General features: G+C 44.9%; 1 long non-coding RNA gene across 1 annotated transcript; it reads left to right on the plus strand.

Annotated features, from left to right (window-relative positions):
• Nucleotides 1–11,848: 11,848 nt before the first annotated feature.
• On the plus strand, nt 11,849–21,096 carry LOC124231626 (uncharacterized). Its single transcript, XR_006886623.1, has 4 exons — nt 11,849–13,513; nt 16,201–16,621; nt 18,852–18,957; nt 19,711–21,096. It is a non-coding gene; the product is annotated as an uncharacterized LOC124231626 (long non-coding RNA).
• The last annotated feature ends 1,589 nt before the right edge of the window (nt 21,097–22,685 follow it).

A 22,685-nucleotide genomic window follows, 5' to 3' on the forward strand; every position in this document is an offset into this window, starting at 1 on the left:
TTTTTCTGGAAAAGCATTCCAGAAAGGAAGGGGTTTTTCTGGAAAAGCATTCCAGAAGGAAAGAGCCATCTTTTGCCTTGCAGGCATTACTAGATGATTGTGGCAAAGGGAGGCTGTATCTGAGATGATTGTTGCTGCCTGTCATGGCTAATAAATGACAATAAGGAAACCATCTTTCACTGAACTGTTGTTAGAACAACTAAAAAGCAAAATTGTGAGTGAAATAGAAATTCCATTTCCCTGACGCATTTTATGCTTTTCTTCTTTTTTAAAAGTCTGCCCTTAAAGCTGCCTGAAGCCCAATAAGACCCGGCAGTGAAAGTGATCTCATATATTAACCATTTTTTCCTCAATTAAAAATGAAGCGAAATAAGGGAACATGCATAAAAAGAAAAATTGAGAAAAGCTCAAATAAAAATTCAAGCTTGGATGAACAACGATCTAAACTTCCTGTGTGCCAGGCATAGTTTTTGATCTTCCAATGTCCAGTCCGTATCCACCTGAAGATTAAAAATATTTGTGTCGAAGAATCGATTGTTGCAGAAGGGCCCGAGAATTCAGGGGAGGTAGCTTTCCTATTGGTGACATTGGTGAGAAGTTTTAATATTTATAGTTAACTTGTTTTTGTTTTTTAAAAAAAGGCTGCTCAAAAAAATGATCGTGTCAGCAAGTCATTAACCAGGAGGCCTGCCTAAGGTCAGTGGGAGGACCAGAACTCGGGGGCCAGGGCTCTGCCAACTTACCTGCAACTTACCTGCTGTCAGGTAGGTTTCCTGATGACGAGAGTTGCAGATTACCGTTGGCAGAGGCAGGCAAAGCCCAGGACTTTCTGGAGTCAGGATCACATTTAGAGGAAAAGGCTTATGTTTAGAATTGAGGGGTGCCCAGGAATTCTGAAAAGACCTTCAACGAGCCTGATTTTTCCTCCAGAACTGCTGGAGGGTCTAAAGCCATTTCATCATGAATCTATTTGAATCTCCAAATAGTAATTAAGTGTCTGCCGTGCGTCAGGTCTGTTCTCCGATGATTCCCCGTTCAGAGCTAGGGAAGATGTAGATGCCTGGATAACAGAATTGTTAGATGAAGCCCAACTTTGCCAATCTCTACTGAGCTAAGTAACGCTCTCCACCTGCTTGGGCCACGCAGGCGCAACCTGCACTTGATTTTCTCTGGGATTGAGCTGTGTCCTTTCAGTATCCTCATCCCTCTGAGTAAGGCCAGTGGGGAGAGGGCGGGCGTCAGGGGTGTCTGCAGGAGCCTGACTCTTAGTGCATTTCCAAGGTCAGATATTTTAAAACATTTTAGGGATCCTTCATTAAATTAAATTGAGTTCAGTATTTCCAAAGAAAATTCGGGGAGGCGTTCTGTCTACCACCTGCTCACCACTCAGTGGTAGAATTACTATGTGGAGCCCGCCGGTCTCACAGGCCTGGAGCCTGAAGATGGTGCCCATATTTTTGCGGCCAACTGCAAAATTTTTCTCCAGCCCTGGGCTCCCTCTTGAACCCCAGTCCATATTTTCACTTTCCTGCTGCTATTCTCTTTCTGTTTTTAAATGTATTTTTTTTCTTAGTGTGGTAAAATATATATAACATAAAATGTACCATCTTAACCATTTTTAAGTGTACAGTTCAGTGTATTAAGTAGAATCACATTGTTGTATAACCATTCCCACCATCCATCTCCAGAACTCTTTTCATCTTGCAAAACTGAAACTCTGTGCCCATTAACCAGTAACTCCGCATTTCCCCTGCCGCCTTAGCCCCTAGCAGCCACCATTCTACTTTCCATCTCTGTGAATTTGACTACTTTAGGTATCTCATATAAGTGGAATCATACAGGATTTTCTTTTTGTGACTGGCTTATTTCCCCTAGCATCATGTCTTTAAGGTTTATCCATATTGTAGCATGTGTCACAATTTTGTTCCCTTTGAAGGCTGAATAATATTCCACTGTATACCACATATTGTTTATCTGTTCATTCATTGATGGCCTCTTGGATCGTTTCCACCTTTTGGCTGCCATTTTCTTTGGAACAGTCAATCCAGCTTTACAGCCTGGCGTCATCCCCATGGGCCCTGACTGCGTCCCTCCCTAAACCAGTCACTCGAACATCCTGAAGGGTTTCTCACATTTTTTTTTTTTTAAACAACCAGCCTTTCTTCGAGGCTCTTAATGTGCTTTCTTTGCCCATTCACAGTTTCTCTGCATCCTTCAAGCCTGAGCTGGGGTCCTGCCTTCTCTGTAAAGTCTCCCCAACCCTTCTTCAACTTGAAATGATCTTTTTCTTCTCTGAAATCCTGCGCCAGCTAGCATCAGCAACAATCTTTTTTGGCAATGAATCGTACACGGTTTTATGACAGCTCTTCTACTGTCTAGAACTGTTATTGAAACATTTCATTTAACTTTTCACATTGATCTCTTCCTGCTCTAACGAGATGGTTAACTCCCCAAGAGCACATGTGGGTTTTGAGTATCTTCATACCCAGTTGCCTTCCATCCCACCCACAGGTTTCCACAACACCTTATGTGGTGGTATTTACTACACATGTTTAATATTTCCATTTAAAAATTATGAACCCGATTGCACTTTAATTCAGTGAAGTAGCTGATCAGGAGTCAACTTCCTAAATTGTATTTTCTGTGCTGATTTCCTCGTGAATGACTTGGGGAAGAAAAGGTCAGATAGAATGTAAGAGAAAGAAATCTGTTAGCATCTAGGGTTAATGGGCACATTTATCTTTGAGAGAGAAGGGCGATTACTATTTAAATGTTTTATTTTTAGCTTGTGTGTTTCAGTTAAAGCATTCTTATATATGGTTTTAAATTAGGAAGTTGGCAACAATATACGCTCTTGGCAGGACACCCAAGATGGTTTCCATTTAAAGCCAGCTGATTAGAGGATGTTTTTGACCTTTTCAGGTCTCAAATCATTGTAGAATGCTTACTGTTGCAGCGCTTCTTTATTTTAACTTTTGTTAATGAAAATTGTTACATTCTTGCTACTGTTAAAAATGCCATTTGGTCCAGGTTTTAAATGGGCATTTTGTTTTGGGATTGCTTCCTCTGCACAGCAGTGCATGGCATGCAGCCTTTTGCATTTGTTCTCCTGCCTTCTCCCCATTTTTCCTGCATAAGCAGGCATCAGTAAAGATGCAACTGTAAGTAACAGATGCCTGACTTTCAGTGGTTTAAACAAATAGCATCTTTTTCTCACATAAGTACAGAGGTAAGCATTTGCTGAAGTTGGTTCAGCTGCCCAGTGATGTCAGTAAAGATCTAAGCTTTTTTCTTTATTTTCACTTGCCTCTCTTTACTGTTATGACTTCGAGCTTGTTTTGTCAAGCTCCAGGCATCCCCATTAAATGCAAGAAGGAGGTGGGACGTGGAGTGGGCATTTTCCCTTTTGTCGGGAAAGCAGAAACTTTCCCAGAAGCTCCCGGCAAATATTCTCTTAGGTCTCATTGGCCACAGGTGGATCACATGGCCACCCTTAGCTGCAAGGGAGGCTGTCAGGGTACTTGGCATTCGAAATTCTATAGCACAAGCTGCAAGGGCGAAGGGGGTTAGTAATGACTGTTACTAATGATATTGGCTGCAGTATATACCTTGCTCAGGAAATTGTGTAACAGCCTAATTTTGTAATTTCTACTCAGCTGCTGTTCACACACTAAGTATTAAAGTATTTGTTGGGTTGAAAAGTGATATCTGCTTCACAGGAATTTTGTGGACCTTTGCATTGACTTTCAAACTGCTGTGTAGAAAATCTTAGTTTCTTTGCTGGGCAGAGCTATAAAAGAGAAATATACACACACATACACACTCCATTTAAAGGTAGGAGCCTTTGGCCCCTAAATACTGTATTTCCCAAGAATAGGGATATTTTCTTATATAACCATAGTGTATTTATTGACTTGAGTAAATTTAACATTGTTACAATCCTTTAGTCACATTTCAATTTTGTCAGTTGACCCCATAATTTTCTTTGTAGCATTTTCAGTGCAGGATCCAGTCTAGGGTTTGGTATGACATTTAGTTATCATGTCTCTTTAGCCTATTCAATCTGGAACATTTCCACAATAGCACTGCTTCTTAAGAGAGCCCCTTTCTCCTGCTGCCTAATGCTAAGATTCCTTAGAAGCATCAGTTTTCAAACTTTTTGGTCTCAGAGCCCCTTTACACTAAAAAATTATTGGGCACCCCAAAGCACTTTAGTTTATGTGGATTATCACTGTTGATATTTACCACATTAGAAATTAAAATAGAAATTTAAAAAATATTTCAATTCATTTAAAATAACAATAATAAACCCTTTACATATTAACATAACATACGTTTATGGAAAAATAACTATTTTCCAGAACAATAAAAAATATTTAGTGAAAAGAGTAGCATTGTCTTACATTTTTGCAACTCTTTTTAACGTCTGGCTTAATAAAAAACAGTTGGTTCTCATTTCTGCAAGTGCTTTCTGTCTGTTACTGTATGATAATTTGGTTAAAGACTATGAAGAAAATCCAGCTATACACAGATCCCTAGTTGGAGAAGAGAGGAGTATTTTAATAGACTTTTCAGAAAACTGTAAATGTTCTTCTTTGATCCCACACCACAACTTGATAATTGGTAGTTTCTTTAAGATTAGTTGCTATGTTAAATCTGAAACCATATCACTGAACATGTCCTGTTATCTGACATTAAAACCCATTGGTCTGTCTTGTACTTTGAGTTGATGTTTTACTCATGCACAATATTATAACATGCATCGGTCATTTGGAAAACACTGGTTCACTGAGTTATGTAGATCTTCCAAATGTTGACGCACTTCCTTACCCAATAGCCCAAAATCGCTTTTGGAAATATCACAACTGATCTCATTAGAAAAATCTTTTAAGTATTGGGAACCTGTTGAGCTCACAGTGCTAGATAACAAGTTTTCCAAAACTGTAGTTCTATCTTGAAAGCTTGAGTTTCATCATTTCGTTTTCCTTGCAGTGATAGGCTTACAGTGTTTATTTTCAAGAATGTTTGTTACATGCCCAAATCAGAGTAACCATAGTTTGTCACTCTTTCTTTCAAGTAAAAATGGTGTTCCAGAAACCAAGAGGCTAGTTCAGCTTGCAACTCAAGCAACTGAGCAAGCACTTGTCCTGAAGACCCTGTTGTGCTTTGGCGCACAGCACAGGGGTCTTATGCATACCTCCCGTCTCATCCCAGGGAATGTCAAAGATTCAAGGGTCAGGATTTAGTACAATAATACTTTTTTCAGGCTTTGTCAAGGACATTCTTGAGTGAAACTGATCTTTTTCTTCTTTCTTTACTTTCTTTCTTCCTTGAGCGTGTGGTGGTGCAGATGCATGGTGGTGCCACTGCCTTGATTCGTTTGCCAGCCCTTTACCCACCACATCAGTGCAAATACAAACAGTGAAAGGACCAAGAACAACTCTGGTGTATGATGAAAATAGCATTGACCACATGGACCCCCTGAAAGAGTCCACAGGACCCAGCTTTGAGAACTGCTGCCTTAGACGACAGTGTGGCAACAGCCTGACAGGCACCTGGAACCAGCCATTCACTGTCGGTTTTGCTCCCTTCTACTTAGGCATTTCTTGGCCTGGGTGACATTACCTGAGAAAAAAAAAAAGGATTTTTTTTAAAGAGTTGATCCTTTCCACCTCTCCTGTAACGTTCTCTCTTATAATATCATAGTGAGTAGGCAAGATATAATTAATACCACGTTAAGAGAAGAAAAAATAGACCAACTCTTGATATATACCAGGCTAGCTTGGTTTGCTGCCGTTGAGCAAATGGAACCGTCTGTTAAGATTTTTGCAAATTAGAATATCACAGACTCTCTTCTTACTTGATGCCCCTTGGTTAAAATGTTAATAAGAGACAGCGAATTGAGTCAAGTCACAGCAGTATATTTCAAGAGGATGGAATGTTCCGCCCTAGTCTATCAGCCTCCCAGGCAAGCCGCTAGAAAGGTGTTCTGAGCTCCAATGAAAACTGTCCACATACGGGGCCCTTCTGGCTTCCTGCTTCCTTTTCGTTGAGTGGAGACAATAGTTTTTCCTTCTGCCTCTAGATGAGGAAGTTGGAGGCCGTCTTCGTGGTAGAGGCAGAGATTTTAATTATCTGCAGCAGCCCTAAAAGAGGCAATAAGCAACAGAGCCATCAACGCTTGAACAACACATGTCGAGGCTAATCAGCGTGGCTGGCTGGAGCCGGGACTAATGAGGCCAAGGTCACAGACTCGGCCTCGCAGCCCAGGTAGCCCGGCCATTCTCCAAACTGCCGCCCCTGCCTGGTCAGCTGCCTGGCAGATGCTCATGCCTTCTGGAAGGGGGCCAGGGAGGCATGAGCCAGCCATCGGCTCGGGCTCCTTTTGTTTAAAACCAAACAAGATAAAAACAGGTTCTCTAATGTACCACCTCCTGTGATCCCTCTCTAGGAATATCAGACTTAATTATTTAAATTTAATTTGTTAGCCATTGGGTGGTTAATTTTTTATAAAACCTAATGATTTATTAGCATTCTTATAATAAGCAACATTTAATATCTATTAATGAGAGTTCAAATGGACCAGCTATTTAATTTCTTAATAAAATGAATCAGAAGAGGATTACTTAGGAGACACTCCATACTGTGAACATGTTCTCTGCATGCTTTGTGACCCTGATTCTTGCCTGTTATGAGAGGAGTCAGAAATGGAGGGGAGAATGGAGCTGATTTCAGGCTTCCCACTAGCTGCTCTGACTTCTAAGAGGGAAGCGCCAGCTTGGAGAAGGGGCAGAACGGAGTTTTCATTTAGCCCACAAAGATCACAAACTAATGACAAAGTCCCCTGTGTCCCCTCACGTCTCTTTTCCAGTATATCCCCAGGGATGCTGTCTGAGGCATGCCAGCCCCAGCTCACACCCAGGGCTAGTGGGAGGAAGGCTCAAACTGGCAAGAAAATGCCTGACTAAAATGCACAGAGCCGGCCCTGATATGGGTTAGAATCCTGCAGCCCTCCAATGGAGGGGCCTGAGTTCTGATCCCGGGTGCAGAACCACACCACTTGTCTGTCAGCAGCCATGCTCTGGCGGCAGCTCACACAGAAGAACTAGAAGGACCTACAACCATACACAACTATGTACTGGGGCTTGGGGTGGGGGGAGAGGAAGATAAAAGGAGGAAGACTGGCAACAGATGTTAGGACGAATCTTCCCCTGCAAATAAATAAACAAACAAACAAATAAATAAATAATGTGTAGATAGATAAATCCAGCCCTTCCCCACCCAAGATGAACGTTTGTCTTCACTGGCACATTTCCATTAAAGCAGCTACTAATATGTTTAAAACGGGAGGAGGCAGGGAGTCAGTTCCGAAATGCAGTTGCAGCTTGTGAAATTCAGAGGAAAGAGGTCCCGAGCAGCACTGTGACACGGGCCTCCCCTGCCCATGGCCCAAACAGGGGTCTTCAGCAAACAGCAGCAGGACCCTGATTTAAAAGCCACACAGCACGTGCTCACGGAGTATCAGGTGCGTGAGTACCGAAAGGATTCCACGTGGGGTGTGCGTCTCCCATCACAAAACCCTCCGCTTAAGTGCCGTCTGCTGGGGTGGAAGTGGAAGGACCAAAGTGCCCACGGGCGCGAAGCCCCAGCAGCACCGATGGAGACCCCGGCGCGGGGTTTGCATCCTGGAGATGCGTCTCAAAGTCGGGACAGGTCTGAGCCCGTCCGTCCAGCCCTCCGGGGAGGGGCAGCCTGCTGCCATGGAGACGCAGTTTGAGTGAAGGATTCGTTGTTTCAGCCCCCGGTGGCGGTGCCAGTGAACTCGGGGCTTCCCAATACTCAGTTCCTTTGGCCCAATTAGGAAGTCAGCTGGAGCCTCGGGCGCAGGCAGCCGTCGTACCTGCTGTCTGATGTTGTGCCAACTTGCCTTAGTGCAATCACTCCGCTGAACCGGGATGATGTTTCAATTTAGACTCCCGCTCAGTCAGGACTTTTCAGAGCCTCATTGTCTGGGAGTGGGCTTCCTGCCTGTTACCGCTCGCTCCTCCTGCCTGTCCTCTTTTGGACACGACCGTGACATTGCTCACCGGCCAAGTGAGTTGTTAGTGTCCCCGGGCTGCGGTTGGCCGGTTTCCACTCTCGCAGGAGCGACGGCGGGTTTGCAGGGGAAGATCCCAGACTCTGGCAGTGCGAGCTTGGCGCCTTGGCACTCGGAGTTCCAGACTCCTTGTGAGTCTGCGTCCGGGGGGTACCAGCATCACTGGAGGATGTTAGCTCTGGTCTGGCATCCCGGCTTTGTGCATAAGGGGCGTGCAGTGAAGGACTTAGCTGGGCTTCCGCAGCGTTAGAGGTCGAATGGGGATGAGAATGCAGGCCTCCCAACTCTGAGGCCAGTGCTCTGGCCAGGATCCTGGGCCGAGTAACGTGGGGCAAAGGGGACAGGGGCTCAAGCTGGGTCTGGAGCTAAAGCAGGCACGTGACCGCCATATTCTGCAGCCTTCCACCTATGGCTAGATTTCCAGCCTTCCCTCTACCCTCCCATTCCTGACACTCTGGCCTTGCTGGCCTCTTTTTTTTTTTTAATTTGTTTTTTTGCTGAGGAAGATTGGCCCTGAGCTATGTCTGTTGCTAATCTTCCTCTTTTTGCTTGAGGAAGATTGTTGCTTGGCTAACATCTGTGCCAGTCTTCCTCTGTTTTTGCATGTGGGATGAGGCCACAGTGTGGGGCTTGATGAGCGGTGTGTAGGTCTGTGCCTGGGATCTGAACCTGCAAACCCCTGCCTAGAAGCAGAACGTGCGAACTTAATGCCACCAGGCTGGCCCCTCTGTTTTGTTTCTTGAACATTCCTTCCCAGGTCAAGGCTGCTGCACTTGGTGTTTCTCCTTCCTGGATGGAACCTTCCTCCCTCAGCTCTTCCCATCTGTCACTCAGCTCAAGTCTTACTCCTCAGAGAGGCCCCCACCCCTGACCACCTGCCCTCCCGGGACCCCCATCCCCCAGTTTCTATTGTAGCACCCGATTTCTTTCCATTTTTCATTATATTGTCTGTTTGCGTTTATTGTTTTCTATTTGTCTCCCCACAAGACAGCAGGGGCCAAGTCTCTCTTATTCCCAGTAGACTCCCTCGTGCCTAGAACAGGCCTTGGCTCAGGAGTGGTTCTGAATAAATAGTTGTTAAATGACTAATCGAGTGAAGAGATATACTTGGTCTATGGAAGTCTTGGTCAGAAAAGCTCTCTATGATTCAGTCAGACTCCCTTTCCTGTCTCTAAGGGCCAAGGGGAAATGTTGCAGATCGAGGAGTGTTGTAAGATTCTGCTTGTCACACACAGTGTGCTTCCTGGAGGGGGCAGCTTGGTGTCTGCCTGGCAGGGGCCACGTTGTACAGCTCCCAGGAGCACCATCCTGTGGTTTCCCTGTGAAGGATGCCCCTAAAGTTGTGCCACAGAGTGGTCCTCAGAGGCTTTCTTATCACAGAGTAGGGCTGATGGTGGTCAGGCCAGTTGCAACGGAGGCAGTCTGTAAAGTTCTGGACGCTGGACTCAGATGCTCTCCTGGGGTGGGACAGGTGCCAGGGGGACAGGTCAGCTACAGCTTTGGAGACAGGGCCAGCCCCAGAGTCAGAATCAAGTTGTGAGTGTGGACTCACAGTCGTACAGTGGTGATGGAAGGGAGGGAGGGCCACTGGTTTTCCAAGAGACAGTGCAGTGCACAAGCAAGGGGACCAGCCCGTAGTGAGGGTGACTGGAGCTCAGAGGAGCCAGTGAGGGGCGCCCAGGAGCGAGAGATCTAAGCGGCCAGCAGGGGAGGTGTGTCAGCAGGTGACAGAGCCCCAGCCACCAGGGAACTGCCAGAGCGAAGCAGGTCACCTGTCCTCAGGGGCTGGATTGTCAGGCAGCTAACGTGATCACCAGAATTGGAAATCTAGTCACCAGAACTTGTCTGGGGCTCAGAGCTCCTCAATCCCCCTTTTAATGATCTGTCCTTAAGGGGAGAAGCCTGCCAGTGTGTCATGAAGCTTCTGCTCAGGGGAGGGAAGCCAGAAGGGCATGGACTCAGGACGCAGTCCCAGGAAGGCACGGGGGAGAGCTCCTCACAACTGAGAAGCGTGTGGAGAAAAAAATCTGATCATCTAACAAACTAAATACAGTCATTCTTCACTGGAACCTTTACTTGCATTGCAGCCTTTGGAGTGGTGTGTCAAGAATGCATATCCCTCCATTTTGGGTTTTTTTTTTTTTCAGCTAACAGTTTTTTCACAATGACACAGAAGAAAGGATTCCTAAGTTAGCTCGTTGCTCTGATCTCCTGGTGTGTGGCCTCTCATGCGGTAACCTCAGCAGGAAAACCAGAGTTCACTCTGTCCTGTGAACACCCCCTCTTCCCTTTGGATTTAAGCAAGGACACGTGAGATATCAGAGACCATCAGTAGGAAGTCTCATGAAAATTGGTCCAAAGTGTGATTTTAAATATGGCTGATGCCAAGGGTTAGGGGCAGGGAGCGGGGAAGGATGGAGCACAGGGGATTTTTAGGGCAGCGAAACTATTCTGTATGATACTACAATGTGGGTTACGCATCATCATACATGTGTCGAAACCTGTAGAATGTACAACACCAAGAGTGAACCCTAACGTAAACTATGGACTTTAGCTCATAACAGTGTATCAATATTGGATCATCAATTGTAACATGTGCCACACTAATGGAAGATGTTAATAATAGAAGAGTGTGTGTGTGTGTGTGTGTGTTGGGGAGGAATGAGGAGATAATGTGGAAACTTTCTGTACTCTCCTCTCCATTTTTCTGTAAACCTAAAACTACTCCAAGAAGTAGTCTATTAATTAAAAAAAAAAAAATTGTGGCTGGTGCCACAATAAACATTTTGAGTGAGAAGCCGCTCAGAAAAGTGCAAAGGGGTCAGAGAGAAAGAGTGCGGACACTTCATTTTCTTTGCAACTTTTCTTTTATTGGAGAGAACACACTGTTAGGGTGGACTCTGCTCAGGTGAGAAACCCTTCACATTTTTGCACGAAGGCAATAGCAATGAATTATGAGTTTCCCAGCGGGGAGAGGTTTACAGAGATCTGAACAAAGGCACGGAAATCACCAAAGTGAACATCAGGGTCACTTACAAATTCTATCATCTTTTTGTCTTCGGAATCTGTTTATCCCTGGATGTGACACAGCGATAAGTTAGACAGGTCTACCTTTCTAGTATATTTAAAAGAGGATCTTGGAGTCAAGAAAATGTGAAGAAAAATCTGGAAGAGGAAAGGATAGTCCTTGGTAAAATTCAGCAAAAGGACTCGACAGTGAAACAAACTAAGGGTGATAAGTAGTTTTAAGGTTGAGGAAGAAATGGAAAGAAGACAGTTATTCTTGAAGATCTGAAACAGGCCAGAACAGAGACATTTAAGGGATCAGAGCCTTGGGAAGAAAGAAGTCAAGAACAGTGCCCATCAGGATATAAGGAACTTGGTGCTGAGGGCAGGAAATCTTAGGAGAAAAAAGAGTGGTCACTCCCTCTGGGAGGACCCAATGGGCAGATGGACGATCTGATAGCTTCTGTAATGCCTGACACGCCTCCTTTACATAACAGCGGCCCCAGGCCCATGTGCATGGCAGCATGAGTCACAATGGCCACCACATGGAAGCAACCCAAGTGTCCATTTCATAAAGATGGAAAGTAGACGGTGGTTACCAGGGGCTGAGGGTGAAGGAGAATGAGGAGTTGTTTAACGGATATAGAGTTTCAGTTTTGCAAGATGAGAAAGTTCTGGAGAATATGAATTTACTTAACACTACTGAACACTTAGAAATGATGAAGATGGTAAATTTTATATTATGTGTGTTTGACTACAATAAAAAACAAAACCAAAAACCAAAACAGCTGCGCCACCTGAGAGTGGTCACCGGGGGCCAGGTGGACAGTGAATTTTCTTGTCAGTTTGGGTGAAGTGTTGAACTGCCCCACTTGACTTAAATGCGCCCCCTTGCTCTGTCTCTCTGCAATCATTCAGTCCCTGGTAACTAACGGTTTTTTCTTTGCCCCCAACTCCAGAATTCAAAGAAGCACATATTCAGTGTCCTGCTTTGTGCCTCGGTTCCTCCTGTGCCACTTCTCTGCCTGAGCATCCTGTTTTGTCTCGGGAGCACCTTTCCTGTTTGAGCCAGCTCCCACGGAGTGCAGTGCAGACACCCACTGTGAACACCCACTCAGCTCCCCTGGGCCTTTCACCCACGACTTGCCCAGAGGTCTTGCTCTCACGGTGCAAATATGATTGCAATGTGGCTGTGCACGCAACCCACGCCTCTCTGGACCCCGTGCTCCAGAGAATTCGAGGCAGAGCAGCGTTTCTATTATCACTTAGTAATTGGAGTTTTGTGGGCCTGGGATTACTGCTAATGGAAAGCAAATGGACTCAGAATCAAGAAATCAGCCATTGAACACCCGGCACCACCCAGTAAAGCGAAGAGGCTATTATGCCACTTTATGTGGGTAGTGATCATCATTTGCAGAAAGATTTGCAAAAACCTTACCAGCCCATAGAAATGATGCCCCGCTAGGCTTTCAAGTGGCCCTGCCCTCCTGGCCCAGAGCAGCTAAGTGGCTGCCCAGGTAGGAAGCCTTACCTAGAGTGTGGATGGCTGCCCAAGGCCCAGGTGCTCCTCCTTGGCGGCAGAGAGATTTAGTTTTGTCTTTGCTTTCTCTCTGGTACCCAAACCTCAGACAAGCTCTCTGAACCCAGAGTATTTCTGTATGCTCTTCCTTAGACTTCCTCAGCCTCATAGCCAACCACGGCCCAGAGAACAGGCGGTGACAGGACCGGGATGGGGCTGCTGTGGGCCAGGAGCCCAGAACAGCGGCTCTTGACTCAAGGAGAGAGAAGTGGCTGTAAAGAGTGACGTTTCTCAGGGTTTGCTGACCCCTGGGCTCCAGGCTAATCTTGCCCTTTCTCCTCAGTGGGGTAGTGTCAGCAATCATACATTTACATGAGGGGCCTTTTCTCCACAGATCACGCCACCCCCTTCCCGGTTGCTAAAAGGCCATTTAATATGCAGAAGCTGTGCTAGAACAGCGTTAGGTTGTGACATGAGGAAATGGAAAAAAAAAATCTGAGCCCGAACTCTGTCCTTCAGTTGTCCTCCTCTGAGAGTACCGCCGATGGCCAAGGACAGAACGGGTGTGTTGTGCCTCTTGGGCTCAGCAAACAGGAGGAACACGGAGGCCACTGAGGCTGTTTGCAAAAGACTGTCAAGGCTCACACGAGTTCTCATGTTCCAGTTGGTCCGAGGGCTGGAGGGCCTTGAGTTTTCCCTCCCTGCAGCTGGCCGACTCTGGGATGCTTCCAGACAGCCTCTCGGAGGTGAGAGAGGAAGGAACATTAACTCTGCAACTTAGCCCCTAGGAAAAGTGCGTCCACTCACCGGTGACTACCTCGCTTAGCCATTAAATGTCACGGCAGCCCATGCGCACAGGAAAGAGAATCTACATCTGGCAGTAAAAAAAGGTGATGAAATGAAAGAAGTTGTGAAGTGACATTTTTTTCCAGCAGGTTTGTCATATCTCCTGCATGGAGGAAAATTGCTTTCTGTAAATCTTGGTCCAACAGAACAAAACCCCTATTTCTTTCCAGTTGGGGAGACAGCCATTCTCATCGGCATAATGAAGGTATTGTAAGCTGTGACTTTTACAAAGTCTGAGGGAAAGCAATCTGCAATCTTGGCAGATATGATCTTTCCAGGATGCACTGTGCATTTACGGCGGCGAGGGACCGCAATTAATTTATGAACGAGGACAGCGGGATGTGACCCCTTGTGCGTAGTCTGGGTGGAGCTGTCCCTGTCTGAATTTATGTTCTGGTAATTTAAAAAGATTTATATTAAGCTTTTCTTTCATTTTGAGAGTAGATTAAAATTCTAATGGAAACCATTTGTATGCATTTGTTGAACTGAATAGTATTTATGGCTATGGAAAAAAAATGCTGCAAAATTCTGCCGATAATAAAGTCAGTGAAGCAAGCATAAGTGTAAAAACAGGAAGGAAAGACTCAATAGCAACCGTACTGTATATACAAGTATAATGAGGGAGCGAAGCAGAGCAGAACAGGGCTCGGATTAGGCCCCCAAATGGGATAGTTTTCCTTATTTAGCGTAAGGTTTTTATAGCCGTTTTAGGACCTCAAACCAAATTTAAATTTTGAAATAGGCCAGATCGGTCCTCGCAGACCCTATGGCCATGTCACCCTTTCTCATCATTCTTGAGCTCCCACCAGTGTCCAGACTCACGGGCAGGAAAAAATCTAAGCATCGTCTCAGAGAAAAGATGCTTATCTCAGGAAAAGAAGACGCGTCCTCCAAGAGTCCAGGGGGCAGTGAGTAAGGCACAAATCTGAGCTCAGGAGTGTCATGCGGGTGGAGGAGAGGCAGCCCTGGCACATTCTGGGCAAGACCAGGGGTGTCATAGTGCTTGGATCTGTTGATATGCTCTAGGTACCCACATTCATTGCCATGGCCACTTGACTGGTGCGTGGACTGGAGCCACAGTGGTCACTTCCACGGTGAAGGGCGAGGCGGGTATGCCACAGCCCTGTCAGTGGCCCTTCACCTGCCGGGCAAGGAGTTTCAATGACATGATGATCTTCGAACACAACTATCCAAGAGGACAGCATCCCAGCAAAGGCAGTCAGAGCAGGCTCTCTTGCTGTCACTTTCCCCAAGGGAGAGAAGCAGGAAGCATCCTCGAGCCCCCTACCTTGCTGGAAGGGCAGAGAAATTTGGCATTCTGTCAACATCCATCTCGGAGCTGAGAGTCACCAGGAAACTCACATCTCAGGAACGGCAGCTGCGATAGCCTCTTGGAGTCAGGGAACAAAGTGTGATAGTTAACAGCCCTAAGTGAGGAGGAACGGAGATTTCCTGAGAGCCCACCTTGCTCTCTTCCTGCCTCGTTGTTTTTTCTCCCAGTTGTAAGCATGTTCTTTAACGGAGCTGCGTGGATGTCATAAAATGCCTTATGATGCATTAGAGCAGAATTGTGCATTAGCAAATTTCACAGATGCCGTGGTATTGCTGTCAACAGAAGCCTGCATGGAAAATCAGAAATATCTGAAGAAAGCATTGTCTTCTTTTAAAATTACACCAAGCCGGAAGTGCAGGAGTTCTGGCTTAGGTGTTTTCTGAGGCAAATAACATCCCTATGTGCCCAAAGCACAGGCCTCAGAGTTGGGCCACTTCTACTCTATTTCGTTCACGTCGTGTCTGGGAGGCCAGGAAATGGGTCTCTCCGGGCAGCCATGTGCCCCCGGTATCTAGCACAGTTCCTGGCACACAGTAGGTCCTCGATACCTATCTATTGAGCTAAACAAATATGTTCTAGGCCCCACAGGAGATATAACACGAGTGAGACAAGGTTCCTGACGGTAACAGGGTTGGTGTCTGCACTGAGTGGGCACTCAGTTCAGGTCCTCAGCTTAAGTTTAAGCGACAAATTTTCAAAATTTACTTTCCAAATAATTGCTCTTCACCCCCAATATTAGAACAGAACTTTCTATAATTGAATGGAATTCCCGTGAACCAATTGCTAGAAGTTTTACACACTTTTGTCCTCATCGGATTCCCAAATTAATCCTAGAAAGCAGGTGACCTTATTATTATTATCACCTCATTCACAGTTGAGAGATCTAATAGCTTGCCTATTGTCATGCAACTCTAAGCGGGAGAAGTAGGATTGAAGTTCACGTTTGACCCAAGCCCGGCTCTCACTCATTCATTCCTCTGCTTGGCAACAATTCACTGGACGTCTGTGCCTGTGCTGGGTGGGGTTGGAGGTGTCACAATACATTGTCCCTGCCATCAAAAAACTCATAAACTGTTAGGGAAAGCCACCTGTAAACAAAGAATTGTCACACAGGGTGCCGAGCATTATGAGAGTGGGATATATGGAAACGCTCATGACCACAGTAACTCAACAGGAGGCGTGGTAGATGAAGCAAGGTTTTCCAGAGGGGGGGACTTGAACTAGTTTTGGGAAATTGAATATTTTTGTCAGGACAACACAGGAATGCTCAGGGTGGTAAAGTCTGTGCTCGAATGTCACCTCATTAGTAGGGCATCCCCGATTCCCCCATATGAAGAGCAGAGTCACACCTCCTTGTCCACAGCTCTCTCAATCCATTTTATTATTTTTTTCCCACAGCACTCAACACGTACAACATACCTCATGCGGTAGGATGAAGAGTGGTCCCCTAAAACGTCCACGTTCTAATCCTCAGAAACTATGTCTATATGAGCCTTTATGGCAAGATGGACTTTGCAGATATGATGAAGTTAAGGGTCTTGAGATGGGAAGATTATCCTGGATTATCTGGGTGGGCCTGATAGAATCACAAGAGTCCTTATAAGAGGGAGGTGGGAGCTCAAAGAGGACAGAAGATGCTCCACAGCTGGCTTTGAAGGTGGAGGAAGCCACGAGAATATGGGAAGCCATGAGTTGCCACTAGAAGCTGAAAAAGGCAAAGAAACGGATTCTCCCCTGGAGACTCCAGAAGGACCCAGTTCGGCTGACACTACTATTTTAGTCCTATCGGACTTGTTTTGGACTTCTGACCTTCAGAACCGTAAGAGAATAAATTTGTGTTGTTTTAAGCCCCTAAGTTTGTGGTAATTTGTTACAGCAGCAATAGGAAACCAGTGCACCGCATACCGACTCGTGCGTATGCTCATTACTTGTCTTCCCCCACTGGTCTATGAACTCCACGAGGCCTTGGTCTATTGTCTTGACCGTTGTATCCCCTGGCACAGAGGCTGGCACAGGAATGGCACCCCATAAGTGTCTGTTGAATGAACGAATACACAGAGAGGCGGTGCACGAAGAGGGACTTCTGTGTGGCTGACTGCCCTGGGTATGAACTGAAATGGCGGGTGGGCGTGGCTGCTTCATGAGCTGAAATGGGGAAGTGGTGGAGGGCTGGAGATGTTGGCCGGAGCTGACGCTGGAGCATTTATTCTGCCAGGGAGGAAGAAATGTTGATGGGTTTTATGTAGAATGGAGACGTGATCGTATTTGCTTCTTGCTTTTTAAGTCATTCTTAAAGCAAATTTTCCCTGTTTGTCATTAAAAATTGGGAATATAGAGAAACATGGACAAAAAAATAAAAAACACTCATAATCTCATTTCCTAGAGATAGCCACTGTTAACATTTTGGTTTAGTGCATAGGTGTGTCTTTCTCCCTTCAAAATTGGAATTATACTTTTCACACTACTTTGAAACTGACTTTTCCCCTTTAATGTGAATGTACCCATGTCATTGACTATTCTTCTAAAAACGTGGTATTTAATGACAACATAGTATTCTATCATACAACCTTAACTAAATTTATTTAACCAATTCCCTCTAATTGGAGAGTTCTTTCAATCTCTCAATATTAAATTATTATAAATAATAATAGTAGCATATAGTAGGCAGTCAATATTTGTTGAATGAATAAATGAATGAATGAATGAATCAGAGAATATTCTCATATGTAAATCTTTCTATATCTCTGTTTCTATAGGAAAAAAAAATTCTTGCAAGTGAAAGTGTTGGGTCGAAGGCTGTATTTTTTTTTAATGGGCTTCAATACATATGGCCAAATTGCCTTTCAAAAAGGTTGTAAAAATTATAACCCCACCAGTAATATATGAGTGCATAATTTCACTGCATCAATGGAGGTATTATAATTTTTAAATCCTTATTTGCATTTTAGAAAAGTTTCCATGGGGACAGGGAGGTAGTAGTTAAGGGGTCTTGTGAAGTTCAGGCAAACTGATGAGAACCTGAACTGTAGCCATGCAGGTTCTATGAGAAAGAGGACAGATCTGAGAGCTATGCAGGACGTAGATCAATAGGACTTGAATGCAAAGACTGAAAGATGTTAGAATGATCCTCAGGTTTCTGCCTTGGGTAGAGTATTGGTTAGGATTCTTTGTTGCAAGTGACAAGAAATATCTCTGACTTAATTAAGCAGGGCTTTATTGTAAGGATGAGCAGCAAGTCTCAGAGTCAGAGCTAAGGCACCAGGCACTAGAAGCACTGGGATCCCAGCGCCATTCAGGGATCCAAGAGGCAGAAAGGAATGGACAATCCTTCCTCAAGACCCTTCCCTCAGGGTGTGTTGGTTTTTGTGTCACATTACTTAAGGTTCATCTTCCATGGAGATGGGTTAATCTGGTCTACTTTGGGTCAACTGTCCATCTTGTGGCCAGAAGCAGGGGCTCCACTTCATGAATAGTCCTACCAAGAAGAGAGAGGGGTCGATGCTGTTACCGGCAGACCATTTGAATAAATGCCAGGCACGTAAAAATCCATGACCGAACTACTCATATGGGGGTGCATTCATGACATCAGGAAATATGCAGGTGGAATATTCGAGACAAGTGGAGTGGTCCAGAGCTAACCAGACCATTTCTTCCTATGTTCAACAATTCCTGCTGGTGTTTCAAACTCTCTGTGAACACAGGGATAACTCCTTTCTCAGAAGAGGAGATGGGAAGGAAAGAGATAGAAAGCCCCTTTCTTGACCTTGTTGGGATCCTGGCTCAAATCGCCTTTTTCCCTTTGCCCTCTAGCTGCCAATAAACAGCCTTTACTGAACCCCAGTGTGGCAGGCAGCCATATTTTATGCCCCCTCTATCATGCCACAAAGTTGTTCTGAGAGGCAGCTGCCCACCCAGAGACATTTCTTCCAGCCGCAGTTGCATTGGGATGGAGCCATATGACTTGCTTTCACCAATGGAAAAACCTGAAACAGAGACTTTTAGAAGAAGATGAGCCTTTTGCACTTTCTTTTCCCCTTTTCCTTCAATAGGAGCAGAGGGGATGTTTGAGCCACAAGATGCAAGGAGCCTGGGACCCTAAATTACCACGAGGAGAAAGCTGCATGCCGGCCAGGAAGCCCCACACTGGATTGTTATGTGAGTGAGAATCAAACTTGGAGTGTGTTACACCACTCAAATGTTGGGGTTAGTTTGTTATTGTCACTAATTAGTAACCTCATAAACACCTCTGGATACTCGTTTAATAAAGAGCTGAGCAGAATTAAATGAACAATGGGTGAAAAGGACCCCATAGGATTCCAGAGAAACATAACTCTTAAAAACATGGGAAATAATTCACTCCTAGGTGTGTACCCAGGAGAAACGAAACATACATCCACCCAAAAACTTGTACATGAATGTTCATAGCAGCATTATACATATTAGCCCCAAAGTGGAGACAACCCAAATGTCTATCAACTGATGGATAGATAAATAAAATGTGGTATATCCATATAATATTATTCGGCAATAAAGAGAAATTAAGTATGGATACATGTTATAATATGCATAAATCTTGAAAACAGTATACTAAGTGAAAGAAGTCAGTTACAAAGGACCACATATTGTAGAATTCCACTTATGTGCGATGTCCAAAATAGGCAAATCTACAGAGACAGAAATAGTGGTTGCCTGGGGCACGGGGGTGGGGGTAGGTTGGGAGGAAATGGGGAGTGACTGCTAAGGGGTATAGAGTTCTTTTTGGAGAGATGAAAATGTTCAAAGATTGATGATGGTAGTGTTTGCACAACTCTGTGAATATATTGAAAAGCACTGAATTGTACACTTTAAATAGATGAGTTGTATGGTGTGTGAACTCTATCTCAATAAAGCTATTATTTTTTTTAAAAGAGAGAAACATCGGGAATGACAACACAATGAGATCATGATAAGAGGAAGCAGCTAAACCTGACAGGTCACCTCCTCCTCTCGTTCTAGCAACCCAGCCTCTCATAAGAACAAGGAAGAGCAAAGTGACAGCTTCCAGAGCAAAGGGGAGACATCTCGCAGCTCTGAGTAGATAAGCTTAGTGCTGGCTTCACACGGAGGGGCAAGACTCCGGACTCCATAGGATAACAAAGCTTTGTTTCCAAATCAACTGTGAATATGAAGACCGAAGGAGAGCTGACCCAGGGCCCATCGCAAAAGGGTTCAGAGAGACCACAGATCTTTGCTGGCCAAAGTATTAAAAATAAAACAACAAAACCAAAGACCCTTCACAAGAAACTGAAATCACAAGAAACTGAAATGTAAAGGAGAATGACTTGAGTTTGTCAGTATCGCGAGAACTGAAAGGGGATCTGCGTTGGCTCCTGGAAGTGTATAACCAGGTTAGGAACAGTGGAGCTGAGATTAACTCAGATGCCCATCAGAGGCTCCGAATGGAAAACCATCTTGAAAAGCATAAAGTGCTCTCTGATGTGAGGCATTCTTGGGATGTGCGGAAATTATTTTCATTTGAAGGGAAAGAGAAAAACTAAGAAACAAAAGAAGCCAAAGAGCCTTTCAAATATTTTACCATGAATTCGTACTTTGAAAGGAAAATAATAAAAGTGGATTCATAATGACTGATTAAAAACATAGCCTTGTTTACTAGGGGAGGTCAAAAGCTGGCAAAATTGTGGTGCCTTAATTTGGGGGGAAATTGCTTGCCCCCAGTCAACAAATGTGGGACCTCTTACCCCTTCCACTGTGAAGCATGTGGGAGCTCTGAGCCTCCCCATCTCTCTTGTGCAGGGCTGTGCACCCAGGTTTCTGAAGCCCAGGGTGGACCCCTACTGAAGACAGGCGTGTGGAACAAACTTTCTGCTTTGTGGTGTCAGCAAGTCTTAAGGAGCTCACCAAGGTCTGACTGATTCTAGAAAGGAAACCTGGAAGCTTTCTGGCAGAAGAGAAGGGCATGCAGCATTGACAGGGAATTTTAAGTTTGATGAAAGAAAGAGAAGGAGAAAGACTGGCCTTGCTCCTAATGAGCGTACGATTTTATTAGTTCTGTAGTCTTTTCTCTTGAGATGGCACCTCTTGCTGTCTTTCTTGGGGAAGCATTCCTCTGTTTTATTATGAAGGAAGGAAAGAGTACGAGGCTGGTGGGCTTTTCCATCCTCTGGCAATCTGGCAGGTCAGCATTATTTTATAAATGAGGAGACCAGGACTCGGAAATATTTATTAATTCTCCCTGGGCCTGAATTCAAACCCAGCTCTGACCTCCAAGTTCATTGTTTTTGCATCGCTCCCTGCAGCCTCCCAAGAAAAATAGCTTCCTCTTGTCCTGCTTATCCAAGAAAAATGAGTTTCCCTTGTTTCCTCTGGACGGGGAAATGGTGGGAATAAATTTACTATGTTTTAGTGGGTAATTCATGCTGCTGGCCACTGAGTTATTTTGGTAGGTCCGAGCATTCTGACTTCCAGAGACTTTTATTTATGGCTTATTTTCTGGTGCAAATTAAGAGTAAAGTTGGTGTCCATCCTCTCTGGTGCGCTCAGATGCTGAAACTGGCAAAAGCTGAAGGGGGACTGAGGAATGGGATTCAAACTCACTTTTGCCCTCCTGCGTCCTTGCTGGGATAGGATGCTATGAGGTCCTTGAGATTTTTGTTGGGAACCTGGGCCTTGGGGATTACATTTCTCCAGTGGCTTTTCCAGGACTTGCGTCTGTGTTAAAACAACATAGGGTGCTGTGAGCTTGGTCACCTGGTGCTTACTTAACACAGGAAAGCCTGCTCGCTCACTAAGCCCGAGAGTGTGACCGGCAAGTCTCTTGAGTGTTTGTTCACTGTCCTCAGCCTCATCTCATGCCCTCTCTCCAGTGTGCCTGCTAATTTTTTTCTCCCCTCAGCCACGGCAACCTGCTGTCACCATAAACACATGCAAAGTTTTTTTAGGGTGTGTTTTTAAGGCATGAATTCTTAAACTTTTTTTTTTGCCCCAGCAACCATGTGGCAGTCTATGGACCCCTTTTCAGAACTATATTTTTAAACACGGGAAATAAAACACATGGGATTACAATGGAAACCAATTACATTGATATACAGTTATCAAACTGTCTTCCAAAACTCATTGTGCTAGAGTAAATACACGCTTTTTTATTGAGTTAAATAGCAAGAGCTAGCCCAAGTTTAATAACCACCATGATTTTAAGGTGGTGATGAGGGTAAATAATGTTTCAAGATATTTGTAGCAACTGGCGATGGGATATGAACAGATCTGTGATTTCTACCCAGAACAAACCACAGGAACTGCTGAAACTACCGTGGTTCGGGGCCCACGTTTATAACAAAGGGAAATGCTAAGTTTCAGCTGGAGGGTAGTGAAAATAAAGATGTAATTGTTTTCCTTCCCAAACTGAGGGTCCCTGGAATTTACAGGCCTCCCGAATTCCTGTATAAAGTGGAAGCCTGGCTTTCTTCCTTCAAGATTTTTTAGAGAAAGAATGAATTTATTATTGTTGTTCTTGTTGTTTTCTTACTTTTCAAAGTTCTTTCAATTTCCCAATTACTTGGTTTCTCTTGCTCATCTTCTCTGCAGTCTCAGAATTCCTGCCTCAGTCTTTTGAACACCTTTCCTCTCCTTTTTAAAGAGACTTTCACTTCCCTCAGTTGTGTAAACTCAGCAGGAAATCCAAAGAAACACTTGGAAAATATGCAAGCAGCAGAAGACGAGAGGGAGGAGGAGCTGATGTGTGTGTTAGGGAACCTCTCTGTAAGAGGGGGTCACGTGGTACCCGGGCACCTCCCACTAATGCATCCTCGGCTCTGCGGAGTTCCTCATCCTTGCTGACGCCTGGAGACTGGGGTCCTCCCTCCTCTGGAGAGCGGAGTCCTCCTTCC

Source organism: Equus quagga, chromosome 22 (assembly GCF_021613505.1).
Source record: "Equus quagga isolate Etosha38 chromosome 22, UCLA_HA_Equagga_1.0, whole genome shotgun sequence".
Taxonomy (NCBI): Eukaryota; Metazoa; Chordata; class Mammalia; order Perissodactyla; family Equidae; genus Equus; species Equus quagga.